Here is a 16536-nt window from a genome sequence, read left to right on the forward strand (position 1 = left end):
AACTGGATTCTAAGACCCTAAATTAGTTGCTGTAGGGACCAGCTTCTTTCTCCCTCTCCCCTTATCTCTGCATACCCATTTTGTTCTTCTCACCACTGGTTTCTGCATCTTTCCTGTATGTCCCAGTGAAGGCTCTAGACTGGACGGCATGCGTCATCATCCTAGCTAAGGGGCCCCTCCCCTCGTGTGCAGCTGGGGCAGTGTGGAGTCGGCTGCCCGGGGCCTGCTCCATCATGAGGGGCTCCTGCTCTGCACACTGGGATTCACCATGGTACCCACATCCCAGAGCTGTTGTGAGGATTAAACATGATGATGTATGTAAAACGCCCCACAGAAGGGTTGTCACGCAGCAAGTGCTTAGTGAACCTCAGCTGAAATTCCTCAGTCTTAATTATGGGTTCCAAACAAGTCTGAGAATTGGCCATAAGGGTCAGGTGCCCGATGGCTGCCTGTGACTAATACCCCAGTGCTGGCTCCTCGAAGAGATCACTGTCTGTGTCCTCTGCTCAGACACCCTCCCTTGGGGAACTTGCCTTCTCCCTCCTTGGACTCTGGTGGGCTGCCCGACACAGAATGACATGCTCACACCTTCAGAGATGAGCCTGGACTGGACCCAAGCTAAGCCGATCAGATTTGGGGGGAGTAAAGAGAAAATTCTACCTTTCCTTTCCAGCTTTTACTCTTCTTTTCCGTGCACTATTTCAGCATTTCACCTGCTCACCCTGCCCCCTGAATCCCTCAGGTCAAGCTCAGATCTTTGTTCTCAGGTGTGAAATAGTGCAAAACTGGCATGAGACACAGCAAGGCTACAGGCTTTCCTAGTCGATGCTGCTTTTCTATTAGGGACGTGACACAGCCGTGAGTGCATCTTGGCCCTCTAGTGACAGACAGTAAAGACTCTTTAACATGGTCACAGCAGGGCTCTGAGCTTCATCCTGCCTCTTGAAGAAAGACTTTTGGGATTTGTGTTTCTCGTGGTGTTGGAGCAAGCACCGCCCGGGTGAGCGTCAGTCCGGTTTGCCTGGCCTTGTCCACAAGTCCCTGGTTCCCTGGGTTTACCCTCAGTGGGCGCCTTCTCCCCGGGACCACCGGTGACCAGATAACAAGCGGTTTTGCCACTGCACGCCACGTGGGCTGGCTTCACAGCTTGGCGAATGAGCATCTCGCTGTCCTTCTCCCCATCTTGGTGACCCGATAACAAACGCCAAGTCACTCCATGTTTCTCTGAGAGTCTGTGGTAGGCAGCTCATTGTCTGGTGAGGTTTCTGCGTTCGTAGGATTCCAGCTAACTTCTGTAGAAAGGAATCTGCACGGAGGGTACTGTATAGCTTACAGAATTGGACACTTGGCATCAGGAAGATCAGGAACCAGGGATCCTCAGCTCCAGCAGCCTTTCCTTCTAGAAGGGCAATCTGTCTTTCAGGATTTAAATTCCAGGGACAGAGCATCTAAAAAGAGATGTAGAAATGTGCTTTTTACGCCTCCAGAATCTGGGAAATATTTGTGGAAGTGGATTTTGAGAGTGCTCAACCAAATAGTATGGAACATAATCTTAGATCAGGCTGAAACATGATATGGCTGCATTTACCGAAGAGGCTGCGTCCACACACAGCATGCACAGCTGGCAGGAGATCTAAGAGCTCCCTGGGACGGCCAACACAGACCTGGCCCGAAAGCTGGCCCACGGAGAAGACATCAAAAGGTCATGCATTCTTTGCTGTAATGGAGGTGAAGGAAATCAAAGGCCTGGGGAGACAGGAATGCTGGGCTGGACTGGTTTGCTCACACCCACACTCTGTTCTACAAACACTCCCCTTCATCCGGGCCTTAAGGAAGAGATGGGCAAGGGAGGCGCCGGGATGTTTTAAAGGATCTGTGCAGGCTGTTCTCACTGGACTGGACCGCCCACGGGAGGGGCCGCAGCTGAGTGGGGTTCAGGATGGCGTTCGGAGAAGAAGAACCGGGGGTGCCAGCAGTCACCATCAGAGAGTAAGTAGGTGGCGATCTAATAGGGAGTCATGTACATCGCCCATCGATGCCCTACCCAGACCTCAGGGGCTGCACTGCCTGCAGGCCCAGCCCCCAGGACTTCATACTGGTCCCTGCATGGACAATACCATGTTTAGGACCTGAGAGCAGGGAAGAGTAGGTTCCCAGAAGCCTTGGTTAGACACTGAGTGATGGAGGAGAAAACATGAATACAATACAATTAGAGGCACTTGCCAGCTCAGTGTCTGATGTTCCAGAATTTGGGGCCCTATGGGAATATCTCCTCCAAGGAAAATGCAAAGGGCTTCACTTTGCTCCCCCTACCATTAAGAAGGGCACTCAGCCCCTAGAGGATCTCTCTGGATTTTGGAGACAACATCTCCCCTATGTGAGTACCATGCGAAATCACTTTGCATGCCCCGAAAACTCCCCTGGTCTGAGCTATAGAGCAAATTCTGCTGCTCAGTCCTTTTGCGGTTGAGTAGAGACTGTCTGCTACTTGAAATGTAAGTTAACTTGGCTAAAATACCTCATTCTCAGGGCCTATGGAAGTTCAAAAGCCTCCCTCAGATTTCTGTGTCTCTTCAAGGCTGTGTCCTCACGGTCTCCTCCAGTTCTGGAATCCTTCCACAGTGGTGTCGCTCAGTTACAGTTCTCAAGTACACACTTCACACAATAAGGAGGGACAGACCTGTAGGTGATGACCGGCATCCTCAGAGCAGCAGCAAGGCCTTGGCTGGCATCAGTATCTTCCTTCCCCACTGCCCATTCTGGCTGCACTCGCCTGAAGGCACCTCAGCTGCCAAGACTTCTCCATCAGGTAGGGGACCCGAACCTTCACTCTCCCAGGGTCTGAGTCCTTAGCGGTCCCAGTGTGTGGTGTTGCTCTGGTTGTTCCTTAACTTTGATCACTGGACTTGCTGTACTAAGAGGCATGCTGACAACCCTGGAGTTCGAGAAGCGCTCACGCCTGCCTGCACTGTGCCGTGGCGAAGCTGTGCCCTGTGATAATCAGGATCAACCACCCCGGCCAGCATGCTTACCCTCTTTTTAGCCTGTTCGCCCAGTGATTTGAGGAACCAGGTGGCAATTTCAACTTCAAGTTCTACGGGACCATTGCTGTGTCCCCTGTGTGGAGAACAACTTGCCATTGGAAACCAAAGTTGTGGGAATGGGAAGCAAAATATATATGAGTGTGTTATGAGATATAACCGTGAGAGGCTCCAATTCCGTGTCTATCTGTTGGTTCCTGGATGCTTGATTTTTGGCTGTGGAGAAACAACATCATCTATTGATCACAGAGTAAGAGCATATACTGCATCCTGTAGGACACCATTGCAGCCTCTCAAAGTGTTGGCTTCCAACTGAAGCCATCACTGAGTCTCCAAGATGTTATTTCACTGTTCTAAAAGGTCAGCATTGTATGGATGATGAGGTACCTTTTGAATATCAACAAATCCACTAGTTTGACAGGGGTAAGCAGGTTGTAAAATAATTTCCTTGGTCAGAGGCAGTGTTTTGTGGGATACCACTACCATGAATAAGGCATTCAGTAAGTTTCCTCTTGGTGTCACCGAAGCATCATTCCCAGTGTTAATGTCTATTCCAGGAAGCCTGAATCGCTGAGCCCTCCATAATGAAAAGGTTCAAATGTAATCCAACTGCCTCTAAGTGGCCGGCTGGTTTTCCTCCACCCCAGAACTTGCTACTGTATTAGGGGCTCAGAGTCAGTCACTGATGCTGGCAAGGCTGTCACTCAGTTTTGGTGGTGACATCAGCTTCCCTCAAGGGATGCTCATGCTGCTGCGCCCAGGCTCTCCCATCCTGCCCCCACCGCCCCCTGGCTCACTCTGTCCACCGTTGCTCTACCGGGAAACCATTGAGACGGCTGGGGAAAGAGGCTGACTGGTACTAACAGGGTGCACTGTTTGTCTACCTGGTCATAAGGAGCCTTCTCCAAAGTGGAGAACCCTTAGCAAAAAATCACACGGCCACAGATATGTCACCTTCCAGGCCCATTCTGAGAGGCTTCTCCACATGTCTTCCCCAACTCTTTTTGTCTCTTTTTCTCTAGTCTTGTTCTTTTCAAATCTCTGTCCATCTGGCCAAACAATAAGCACAGCCCATGAAATAGTTTAAATTCTGATTTCAGGCCATCTTTCCTTCCAGGAAAACAGGCAACATGTACCACTTATAATTCTGCCTCATGAAAGAAATTCTCTTCTCCACTGTCCTCCAGGCCATACCTAATTAAAAATGTAAAGCCACAGCAGTCCAGTTCACACTTGTGCAAGCATATCTACAGCACCATTTGTAAACCAAGTTCGAATTTTTTCTTCCTTGATCCATCTGGTCATAAGGAACTCCCTATGAGGGCTTAGTTGTGGGTTGAGAATAAGATGGCACCTCAGGAGTAAGCATACTGGGAGAGTTCGTCAGCTTATTTACTCCTATAACACTCACTTGAGCCCAGTCCCATACCCAGACCACCTCCAAATGATGATGGAGTACTAATTGTATACCCATCATGATGGCTTTATGGTTCAGATAATATCCAATCCATGATGGAAAGTTCAACTTAAATGGTCCAAGGATGTGCAATGGTCTGTCTCTACCAGAGCCCAATAGCAAGCAAGAGCTATTTTTCAAAAAAGGAATGATTACATTCCGAAGGAGCATATGGCTTTGCTCAAAACTCTCTCACTGGCGCCATAGCCTACACGTCATCGTGACACCATCAGTGTAGCAGACCATCATGATATTCGGTGGGATACAGAGGAAACCAAGTTCCTATGCCTTCCAGATTAAAGAAGCCCACTTTTAGTTTCCTGCTTATTGTAATAGAAGGAAAAAAGACAATTTCCAGGATAATAGCTTCATACCAAACCAGGAACTATGCTGAGTTATGCTGGTGAAATGATCACACTGGCAGCTGCTCCCAATGGGGCAGAGGTAGGCTTATAGCAATTCAGTATCACTTTCCTAGATCCCTTATCTTCTCCACAGGCAAAACTCATGTTAAATGATGTGGTAAGAGAAGTCACGATCCCTGAATCTTTCAAGACTTTGCTGTCTGTGCTCCTCCCACCAGTGAATATGACTATTTTCTTTGGTCTACAATTTGGGCGAGGAGGGGCACTGCAGTGACTTGTCTGGACCCCTCTTACTATTCTGACCTTCACTCCACAAGAGCTAATGTGGAGATTCTGCTGACAGCTGGCATGCCTGTTCCATCTCTGTATTCAGGAATGAAGAGAGGCTAGGTTACCGACAGACTGTGACATGGTGAGGGTCAGGTTAAACATCTCTTTACTTCATGACCCTCATAAGAAACCTTGCTTTGATCAGGGGACCACAGAGACACTCTGAGTGCCCTGACGCTGAGCCAGCATCCAACTATTCTAGAAATTTCTGAGTATTTTTCTTTCTTCTGGTAAATGGCTGCAGGTCCCTTATGAAAAGAATGGGAGAAAAATTTACAATATGTACTTGTTTTCGTGTCAGCAGATCTTTCCTCAAGGGTACACTGACTCTCCCATTTATTCAAGGAGCTTTGATCTGTGAACTAAGGCAAGTCCAGAAAGTTCACGATGCTTTCTCATGATGACCCCAGTCAGAACTTTCTACAAGCCTAGAGCTTTTTAATTATACAGATCAAGTATAACCTTAGTGGACTGCCCACAGATTTCACCACCAAAGATCTCTGTGGTTCAAAGCATGCTAATTGCCGCCCCCGCCTCACCCCCCGGCCCTGCAGCCTGTATGCAGTGAGGCCAGCCTTGCTGTCAGTGCTGTATCTTGCTGTCTGATTTTAGCTTCCATGCAGTCCCATCTCCCTGCTGTAATCAGGAGCCCATTTCAATGGCAGTAAGGCTCCTCTCCATCTCTGGCCTACACAGGGTGGGCATCATAGCTCTTTTTGAAGATGCTAGGACTCCCCTTAGCAATATAGTCCTCCATGCAATAGTGTTTCCAACTTTCAGTCCAACATGAAGTAAACAAAGCCACTCCCAGGTACACGTGATAGCTCATCGGATGCAGAATCTTTGATAAGTGGATAAATTCAGTAAGATCAAACATCGTGTTTAGCACCCTTGGGATCTACCCCACACACATTCCTCCAGGTTTGTGCTATTATAAATTTTAAAATCTTACGAGTCTTTTAGTACATGAGCCTCTGCTCCGGGCCGTGGTTGTGTAATCAGCCCCCGAGGCATATTGGGATCTGACTCTCATTATGGGTCCATTACGGTGGGAGAGTTAACGTCCTTGAAGTGACCACTGCAGGTCACTACTACAGGGTTTCCCAGCAAGAGAGGGCCAGCCTCATTAGACAGGAAGTGGGTTTATTTCTAGCAAGGAGGGTTCAGTGGGGTTGGGAGATTCAGGATAATATGACTCATTTGCATCTTATCAGATGTTATCATGCAAATTCTCTGGATCCCACTTTTTAATCAGTGCCATCACTTTCACCTCAGAAACCTAGCAAAGCTATGAATTCAACTATATTATAAATCAGTAACCCATGGAATCCGGTTCTGTGTCCAATTTTAGGCTATTTCCAGGCCTAATCTGCAACTTTTTAATAAGTTTATTTAAATGTCCCAGCTTCTACTGGTGCCCCACAAGGACCCCTACAACACTTGTCATTTTGTGCATGACAACCCAATTTCCACAAGCCATCGCCTGGGGTTCTATGCCTAAGGCCTCCTGGGGCTGACGCGGCTCATTCTGCCACACACGGAAGGCTGGCAGTGCCGAGGAATGAATTACACCCCGGGAGCAGCCTGTGTCCGTGCCTGATGAGAGCTTCACGGTGCCAGGCGTGAGACAGCTGAAGCACATTCTAGACTGCCACCAAGGGTTCTCCAGCGCGGCTGAGCCCCAGTAGCCTGTAGTGATAGCTTCCCTGACAATGCACCTTTTATTGGCTACTGTCCCTTTCCTGACACTTTCTCGCTCCTGGTTCTGGCACTTCCTCCCAGTAAACACCTACATTTGCATTTGCTTCTGGGGAAACCCAAAATAACACAGGCAGGAACAGAAGCTACCCGTCTTAAAGGCACAACTGAGTTAATTTAAATATTAAAGCTCCCAGGCCCAATTGGAAGAAGGCAGCCCATCCACAATTTCTTTTATTCCTCATCCCTCCCACAATAGATTATCATAGGAGATACTGGATCTGCCAAAGCTTTGAGTTTAGTAGGCTCATCATTCCAGGTGACTGCACGGGATAATTTAAGTCTCACCACAGGAGGCCTGGACAACCAATGCTCATCTTCTAACGGGACCTGGTATCTCTGTATTTGCAACCTGAAGGCTAAGCTCAGATTCCCATTTCCTTGAGAATCTTTCCTGCCACCCCTTCTGTTACCAAGTACTCTATTTATTAGTGTTCTTCAGCGCAGACAACAGAATCTTCTCCAGCTAGTGTAAGCAGAAAGAAATTTGTAAATTACTCATAGGCTCATTGGAGAGCTGAGGAAATTGCAAACTGAACTTCCAGATTCTCAGAGACACACGGCAAAATTAGATCACCAAGGCAGCTGCTGTCTCCACCACCAGCAAGAAGCCGCAGAACACGGAAGCTGCCCCTACCCTTGCCAGCTCCCAAAGCACGACCTCAGCCAGGATCAGAAAACCAGCGTATCAGGAAGAAATCTTTAACAAGCAGGACGGCAGCTGCAGGTTCTAGCCCTATGCTGTCTCTGCCACAGTCTGCCCTGAATCTCCTCCCACTTGGTTCATTTCCCAACCAAAGTCTCATGCAAATGCATCTGACTGGGGCAGCAGAAACGACACTGGAAACTGCATGTCGGAGGGCCTTCCAAGACGCTGAATGCTAGAAGGAGTCGGAATGAGTTTTAACTAACCGGTCCACAGTATCCGCCACACAGTTATTAATGCAAAGTAAATATTCACCAACGTTAAAGAAAATAAAATATAAAGAATTTATTTGTTGACTATAGTCTTTTTCATTTTATCATCTGAGTTATTCTTAAGTCTCTACTCAGATATCCATTGAACAGAACGCCAGCTTCTCTTCTGAGCTCATCAAATGTGTGTGACCTCTTCTGCGCCCTGCAAAAGGAAACAGACATTTCTTTTCAGCACATGGTGCTGGGACAGCCAAAGAGCCAAATACACAAGAAGAAACTTGCAACATTTCCTCACAGCATACACAAAAATTAACTCTAAATGGATAGAAACCAAATATAAGAGCTAAAACTTACAAAACAACAACAAAAACCTCTTAGAAGAAAGCGCAGGAGCTTCATAACCTTGGTTCGGGTAAAGCCTGCCTAGATATTGTATTAAAAGCACCAGCACAGAAGAAAGACAAAAAGGAAAGCAGAGGGGAGAGGAGGGAAAAAGAAAATGGACTTCATTAAAGTTAAAATTTCTGTGCTTCTGGGGCCAGCCTGGTGGCGCAGAGGTTAAGTGCACACGTTCTGCTTCAGCGGCCCCGGGCTCGCTGGTTTGGATCCCGGGTGCAGACATGGCACCGCTTGGCAAAAGCCATGCTGTAGTAGGCATCCCACGTACAAAGTAAAGGAAGATGGGCACGGATGTTAGCTCAGGGCCAGCCTTCCTCAGCAAAAAGAGGAGGATTGGCTGTAGTTAGCTCAGGGCTAATCTTCCTCAAAAAAAAAAAAAAAAGCTTCTGTGCTTCAAAGGACACCATCAAGAAAATGAAAAGATTGGGGCTGGCCTGGTGGCATGGTTAAGTTCACACATTACGCTTTGGTGACCCAAGGTTTCCTGGTTCAGATCATGCATGCGGACTTATGCACCACTTATCAAGCCATGCTGTGGCAGGCTTCCCACATATAAAGTAGAGGAGGATGGGCACGGATGTTAGCTCAGGGCCAATCTTCCTCAGCAAAAAGAGGAGGCTCGGCAGCAGGTGTGCTCAGGGCTAATCTTCCTCAAAAAAAAAGGTAGATAACAACAAGTGTTGGCAAGGGTGTGCAAAACTTGGAATCCTCACGCATTGCTGTGAGAACGTAAAATGGTGCAGCCACTTTGGAAAACATCTTCAAAATGTTAAACATGGAGTTACCATTTCACTCAGAAATCCCACTTCTAGGTATATATCTAAGAGCAATGAAAACCTATGTCCACACAGAAATTTGTACCCAAATGTTCATAGTAGCATTATTCACACTATTAATAATAGCCCAAAAGTAGAAACAGCCCAATGTCCATCCAGTGATGAATGAATAAATAAAATATAGCGTATCCATCCAATAGAATATTATTTGTCAATAAAAAGGAATGAAGTATTGTTATACGCTGTAAGGTGGATGAATCTTGAAAACATTATGCTAAGTGAGAGAAAGCAGTCACAAAAGACCACATATTCTATGATTCAATTTATATGAAATGTCTAGAATAAGCAAATACATGGGGACAGAAAGATCAGTGGTTTCCTAGGACCAGGGAGAGGAGAGGCAGGGTGTTGGAGCAAATGGAGATGACTGCTCATGGCTATGGGCTTGCATTTTAGGGTAGCGAAAATGGTCTAAAGGTGAAAAGTTGATTATAATGATGGTTATACAACTCTGAATACATTAAAAACATTGAACTGTATATTCTAAATAAGTGAGTTGCAGGATATGCAAATTATATCTCAATAAAGCAATTTTTTAAAAATGAAATATCCATTGGTATATTTGGAATTTACAGACAAATCAAGTGACTTAAATTCTCTGTCCTGGAAAATCTACCAGGACAAAGAAGCTTCATTACAAAGCTAAGAGAAAGATTTCAAAAGCTAATTTTTGTTCCAGTAGTAATCTTTGTATTTATACCTCATGTAACACACTCAGTCCCTGGTTTTCTTATATAATCTTTTGCCTTCTGAGTTGTTTATTTTTAATAATATCCTTTGACTCCTATCTTTTGGCTATGTAATCATCGATGAGTTTCTTCCACTGTCTTCTTTCTCTTTCCTCTGAATCTTTAGTTGAATTATGTCTACTTTGTTATGATATAGAATATTTACATCTTATTCAGCTACCCTAGTCCCTACCTCACTTTGGCCTCAGGTCTACAACTAGAGATATTTCTTGTGCAGCATCCGTGGTTTCGCCCAGTCATGTCTTGGTTACAGAAGCTCGTCTTCTGCTGTTTTCTTCATGAGAGCTCATGAGCACTGTCTTCTTGCATACTTCAAAGTACATTTCTATAGCCTTGAAGATCTAAGAAATTTTCAACTTTTTGTTTTGACAGCCTTGGCGGAATGAAATGGACAGAAATCATAACCAGCACTTATATCACAGGAAACTCTTTCTAAAATAAGTGAATATCCCCAAAGGGCTATACTCCAGGATGAGACTGAACCAGAACTAGACCAGCCTTCATTTGGAATTTCAGCCTGGATTTGAATCATCCAGGAAGCGTCAAGCCTTGAACTAGGTTTAAGGTGGTCCTGGAGAAGCAACACTCCAGGTGCCTGTTGGAAACAGACACAAATTCCCTATGAAGAAATGTTTCTTCACCCTAGGTCTCAAATTAGTCCTATAAATAAAATTTCAAATACAATGACAATTATACAAATGTAACCAAGTGTTCAAGGAAACACCATAAGCAAGAATCAAGGCAGAGGTGAGGACAGAATATATTTCAAAGCATTGGATTTATCAGACCCAGATTATCAAACAACTATTTACTATACTTAAAGAAATAAAAAGATAAGTCTGAAATTACTTTCAGTGAAAGAGTTAAATAGTAAATTAGACATAACTGAATAGACAAAGCAGAATATTGATGAAAAGAAATTTCCAAAAATACTGCAGAAATAAAAATAAAATAGGAAATATTGATGAGAGGGGGCCAGCCCCACAGCTGAGTGGTTAAGTTTGTGTGCTCCACTTCAGCAGCCGGGGCTTTGCAGGTTCCAGTCCTGGGCACAGACCTAGCACCGCTCATCAGGCCATGCTGAGGCGGCGTCCCACATGGCAGAGCTAGGATGACCTACAACTAGGCTATACAACTACATGCTGGGGCTTTCCTGAGAAAAGAAAATAAAGAGGAAGATTGGGAACAGATGTTAGCTCAGGGCCAATCTTCCTCACCAAAAAAGTATACCATAAAAAAAAAAAAAAGAAAATACTGGTGAGAAAGTGAAAGACATAGAAGGAGGAGTGAGAAGATCTAATCTGCATTTAGTTTCACCCCAGAAGATGTGAGAGAGAATAGGAGAGACATTATTTCAGGAGGGAACCATAAGAATTCTTCAGAACTAATGAAAGATACCAATCCATAGATTCAAAAATCCTCATAAATCCCAAGTGGATAAATAAAATGACATTTATCTGTGGAAGCATCATAGGGAAACTTTATAAAACCAAAGACAAAGGGAAAATATTATAAGCAGCCAGAGAAAAAAGATAGACTACTTTCAAGAAATCGCCTGACTATACAACAGCACCAGAGGCAGCCAGGGGCAGTGGGGTGGTAGTTTCAATCTGCTGACGGAAAATAGCTGTCGATCTCGCATTCTCTAATGAAAACATCTTTCAGGAAGGAACATGAAATGCATACACTTTCAGGCAAAAACTAAGAGACTATACAACCAAGAGACCCGCACTGAAAATAATTCTAACGCATTCATGAATGTCTTCAGGGAGAAGGAGAATGACCCCAGATGAAGGTAATGAGAAGCGAAGAAAGTATGAAATGCAGAGGGAAGCCCAGAAGAAACGGAGTTTGCAAATACGTGGAGAATTAGAGTCCTAACAATAAAGAAATCAGGAGGTAGGTGAATGGAATGTCTGCGCTCTCAGGTAACACACTGATTCACTTTAGATCGGTAAGTTAAGGATGTGTGCTTTTGTTAATCTTTAAAGGAGTGGAAGCAGACCATACAAATTCCAGGCGAGTGGGATTGCAGAGTGGGAAAAGAGTGGCCAAAAAGTTCCAAAAGGAGGTAGAAAAAGAGAGACAAGGAAAGATAGAACAGCATGACAAACAGAAAGTACAAAATAAGGGGATATATTTAAACCTAATCATCAGTAATTGCCTTAAGTGTGTTATTTTCAAATTCACTTAAAATACAAAAGATAGTTTTAAAAAAATCCAGCTATATACTCACATGTAAAACATAACTGAAAGTAAAAGCTGAAAGTACAAGGATGAGAAATATATATGTGGTCAATACAGAAGTGGCTGCATTACACGCTGGGCAATCATTTCAGCCCTTCCTGGCAACAGTGATTGTCCTAGAGACCCAAGCAGACAGCAAATGACAGCGTCAACAAACGATGCTGAGCCGGGAGATGTGGCTCGAGCTGCCACAGAACAGCTTACCTCCAACACAGACAGCACCTGCTGGCGGAATTAAATTAGACCAAACAGAGGTGAGGGGGTCTGAGAGAGGGAGATGCAGAACCCACTGATGATGTTTGAGCCCCTCCACGGCCCTTGACAGAAGCTGCATGGGCCCGAGAGTTACCTTTTCACTTAAATTAGTTTGGGTTGGGCCTTGTCACCTGTGACTGGAAGACATTGACTAAATCGAGGTAAACCATCTCACTGTCTACGGATAAAATGTAGTGTTGGAACCTGCGCATCTGCCTGGAGTTCCCGGGCCGGGGAAGTCCCCTTGTGAGCGCCCTGCTGTGAGGCCTCTTGGTGGTCAGGGAGCTGCCCTCCGCCCTCTCTTGGTCAAGTGCCTTTTTCTACTCAGCACTTGGACAGGGTCACCTCCAGGAGAGAAGCCTTGCTACTGGGCATACGGGGGGATTCTGAGCAGAGTGGGAAGAATCTGTGTGGAAAGGAGATGGGCAAAGTATACAAACTTTCCCCATTTGGAGATTTGCCTCAGGCCAGTCCTGTCCACTTGTTGTGACATGGAAATGGTCATGTTCACAGCAAGGAGAGAGGAAAACGAAAGGATGAAATTTAGCTGAAATATGTTCCTTTAAATTTCATCCACTTGGCAAATAATGTCATATTGGAAAGTAAGTAGGTTTTACAAGAACCAAAAATTAAGAGTAAAATCAAAAAGCCCTATCAGTGGCAGCTAATTAAAAAAATAATGATATTACAACAAAAAGCCTCTCACTGTTTTGAGTGTCACTAAGACTAATGTGGGCAGGTGCGATAGGTAATATATCTAAGGGTGGTTGGTTTTTTAACCCCAAATCCTCTTCTCCTCTCTTAACTCCTGTCCAGGAGGAGCGCCTCATTCATCTGTTTGGATCACCACTACCCAGCCGTGCTGTAGGCACTGTGACTCGGTTTACTTGGTGATAAAGCTTGAATTATAGAGAATATTCTCTGCCCATTGTGTTACGTCTTCACCTAACATCAGTCACATGAGAGACTTCTTCCCCCCACCTCCCACTCAAACACTCAAAGATGCCTGGTCCTGAGGCAGATCCCCCTGCTTGAGCCCAAGACCCCAGTGGAGAGGAGGGTATGTCTGCTGCCCCTCCATTCCCAAGTCCCACCTGGCTTCCTGAGAAGATACGACAATGTGGTCTCACTTTCTGTACCACTTCCCCGCTGCCCTCCCCGAACACAGCAATTGTTATGCCAAAGTCTTAATAAACATGCTCTCAGACACCAGTCTGCAGTGTCCTTCCCTTTATTTGCCATGTGCTCGTTCCTGTGCATCCTCCGGCTCCAGAGCCCTTCCCAACCCCACATCCAAATTGTTATATGATTTATCACATGCAGTAATTAGACATTTATTGCTTTGACTATGTTTCTAAATGCGTGCTTCTCCTCCTGAGCAGTGCAGGCGCCAGTCACCAACCACACCCCTCTCATCTTCCAAGCAAAATCCTGATTTGTTGGGGAATCTGCTCTTTCCTAAAGGGACTGGGGACACGAATCCCACCTCCAGCACCAAATGTGGATACTGAGTAGACAAGGTAACTCTGAGCCAAGAATTCAGTTAAAAAACAGACCACCTCTCCACGTCCAAGTCTTTCAGCACTGGAGGCTGGAAACCTTCTGGCTGCATCTTCCTGCGTCTTTCAGTCAGGTTTCCAGCGCAGACCTCTCAGCAGAAGCTGTGCAGACCCTCCATGGGATGCGGCCTGACCTGTAGTGCCAGACCCAGGGAGCAGCACAGACGGCTGTTGGAAGGATCTGGAGACTCCCACTCTGGGATTCCCGGGCTTGTCCACGGCCCCCAAGGGCTGCTTCCTGACATGGCTTCAGGTTGTTGGCTCTGAATTTGTTAATCAGATCATTTGTGATCTCCACTTTTAGATTACAGAAGCCAAATTGCAGCTTCACCCACTGAAATGCCATGGGTTTTATTAACAAACAAATAAAAAGGAACAAGGCCTCTTGTTATGCAGAGAACCTGCCATCTTCTGGGTCATGAAATCACTGCAAACGCAAAGCCCAGAGAAGTGATTTGAAACCGCTGTGCTGGGGACCCGCTGAATCTAGGCACGGAGTCTGCTCAGGAGGAAGGGAGGAACTGGAGTGGTGGAACCATGCCTGGCTCTCTGAACAGAGAAGAGGAGTTGAAACAGCAAAGACAGGCAAATTCAGCTGGAGGAAAAGAGATCAGCTTAAGAGGAAGTTTGAGATATTAAGGACAGAAAGAGCTATGACGGGGAAAAGAGCATCTCAACGGGGAGAATACGCCAGTTTAAAGGGGAAAATGAGCTGTGCCCAGTCTGCTCTCAAATAAAGAAGAGATGTGTTGGGAGACCAGAAAGGCTCTGAAGAGCAATGTGACCCTAGGAAAGGAGGGTCCTGCAGGCCTCACCTCACCCCAGGGGAGGCAGAGCCAGGAACCAACCAAGACGGAGAACAAGATGACAGTCACAGCAGCAGGGCCCACACTGAAGCGAGGGCAGGTGCACCAGGTGATTGACAGAGGATGCAAACAGATCCGAGGTTGGAGACCAGCAAACGACACCCAGAAGAATCACTGTGTGTAGTCAAAGGTGGGGACAGCCCAACTGTCCACCAGCAGGTGGTCGGCTTAACAAATGTGGGACATCCACTCAGTGGCTGTTTATTTGGCCATGACGAGGACTGCAGTACCCATTCATGCTACAGTGTGGAGGAGTCTTGACGACATTGTGCTAAGTAAAGAAGCCAGACACAAGAGGCCACGTATGGCCTGGTTCCATTCATGTGAGCTATCCAAAATATGCAAATCCACAGAGACAGAAAGCAAACTGGTGGTTGCCGGGGACTGGGCAAGGCAGAACGTAAACTGCTTAAATGGCACCAGGTTTCCTTTGGGAGTGATGAAAATGTTCTGGAACTGGATAGTGGTGACGGCCGCACAACACTGTGAATGTGCTAAATGCCACTGAATGGCACACTTTGAAGTGGTTAAAATGGTACCTTTTATGTTGTATGTATTTTACCACAATAAAAAGACAAAGTTTCACTGTTACAGGCGGCCGAGTCCGGCTGACTGAGCACAGGGGAGGAGGCGGCCCTGGAGGGGTGGCGCGACACTGACCTGACCTCTGCAAGTGTGCAGCCCTGGCACCCACACTCCCCAGGCAGTGGCCTGTGCTCAGGCTCAGCTCACTACTGGCAAAAGCAAACTGACAAGGCACAGCACATGGAAATGCCCCTGCGAGCCTGCAAGCGCAGGTGACTTGAAAGAGGAGATGTGAAAGGGGCAGGAGGGGCGCTCCTCAGCAGGCCTCTAGGAGAACACTTCTGAAGCGGCAACAGCAATTTCGGTCTAAGACCAGCAGTGTGAGTCTGGATCTTGCTACTCCACTCATGGTCCACAGATCAGCAGCTCCGGGTCACCGCGGAGCTGGTTAGAAATTCAGGGTCTCAGGCCCAGCCCGCCTCTTGAAACAAGAGCCTCAGGTGGTGCCCATTCACCTGAAGGTCTGAAAAGCACGACTTTAGGAATTGGCTAAGGGCAAGTATCCAGTCGAACACAATTCAACCAAAGAAGGAGAACCCCGCCCTAGGAGGCAGGCTTCACGAGTCCAGGCTGGGTCTGCAAAACCACGTCAGTAAAGGAAGCACAGCCTCCACGCAGCCCCCCGGGGCACTGGAAGTGAGAGACTGCACAAGCGCAGGGGCAATCGCCAGACCATATAAGAAAACAAAACTCTGACTCACAACCTGCAGCACCTCGTCTGGGACACCAACGCTTTGTACAGTGAACACCCAGGAAGCCAGCCTGTCACACGTCACACTGGAAGGTCAGACCACTGTGTCTAGTGGCAGTCCAGGAAGTCAAACAATGACCCCCGTAACAATCGCTCCAAATGCCCAGGACTTGATCAATAACTGACAGACTTTCTAATTCTTGTCCCTGCCTACAACTCAAGACCAGCCAGAGAAAGCCAAACATGCACCGTCGCCAGTCACACAGTGAGGCCCTCTCCCAGCGAGCCGCCCCAGTCCCCGCCCCCAGCCTCCACACAGGCGCAGCCAGAGCCTTCCTTGTGTTCTGCTAGGAATCTTTCCCCCTCCTCAGCCCGCCTTTGCGTGTCTGCCAAAGCCAAGCGATGGAGGCCGGCTCCTTTGCTGCGGCCAGCTCTGAGTAAACAGCCTTTGCTCTTCTCATTTGGTGGGTCTCATTTATTG

General features: G+C 46.7%; 1 long non-coding RNA gene across 1 annotated transcript; it reads left to right on the forward strand.

Moving 5' to 3' along the window:
- Window positions 1–1858: 1858 nt before the first annotated feature.
- Window positions 1859–13527, forward strand: LOC124238929 (uncharacterized). Its single transcript, XR_006888454.1, has 3 exons — window positions 1859–1989; window positions 11621–11751; window positions 13171–13527. It is a non-coding gene; the product is annotated as an uncharacterized LOC124238929 (long non-coding RNA).
- Window positions 13528–16536: the final 3009 nt, after the last annotated feature.

This window comes from Equus quagga, chromosome 5, assembly GCF_021613505.1.
Source record: "Equus quagga isolate Etosha38 chromosome 5, UCLA_HA_Equagga_1.0, whole genome shotgun sequence".
In the NCBI taxonomy this organism is placed as follows: domain Eukaryota; kingdom Metazoa; phylum Chordata; class Mammalia; order Perissodactyla; family Equidae; genus Equus; species Equus quagga.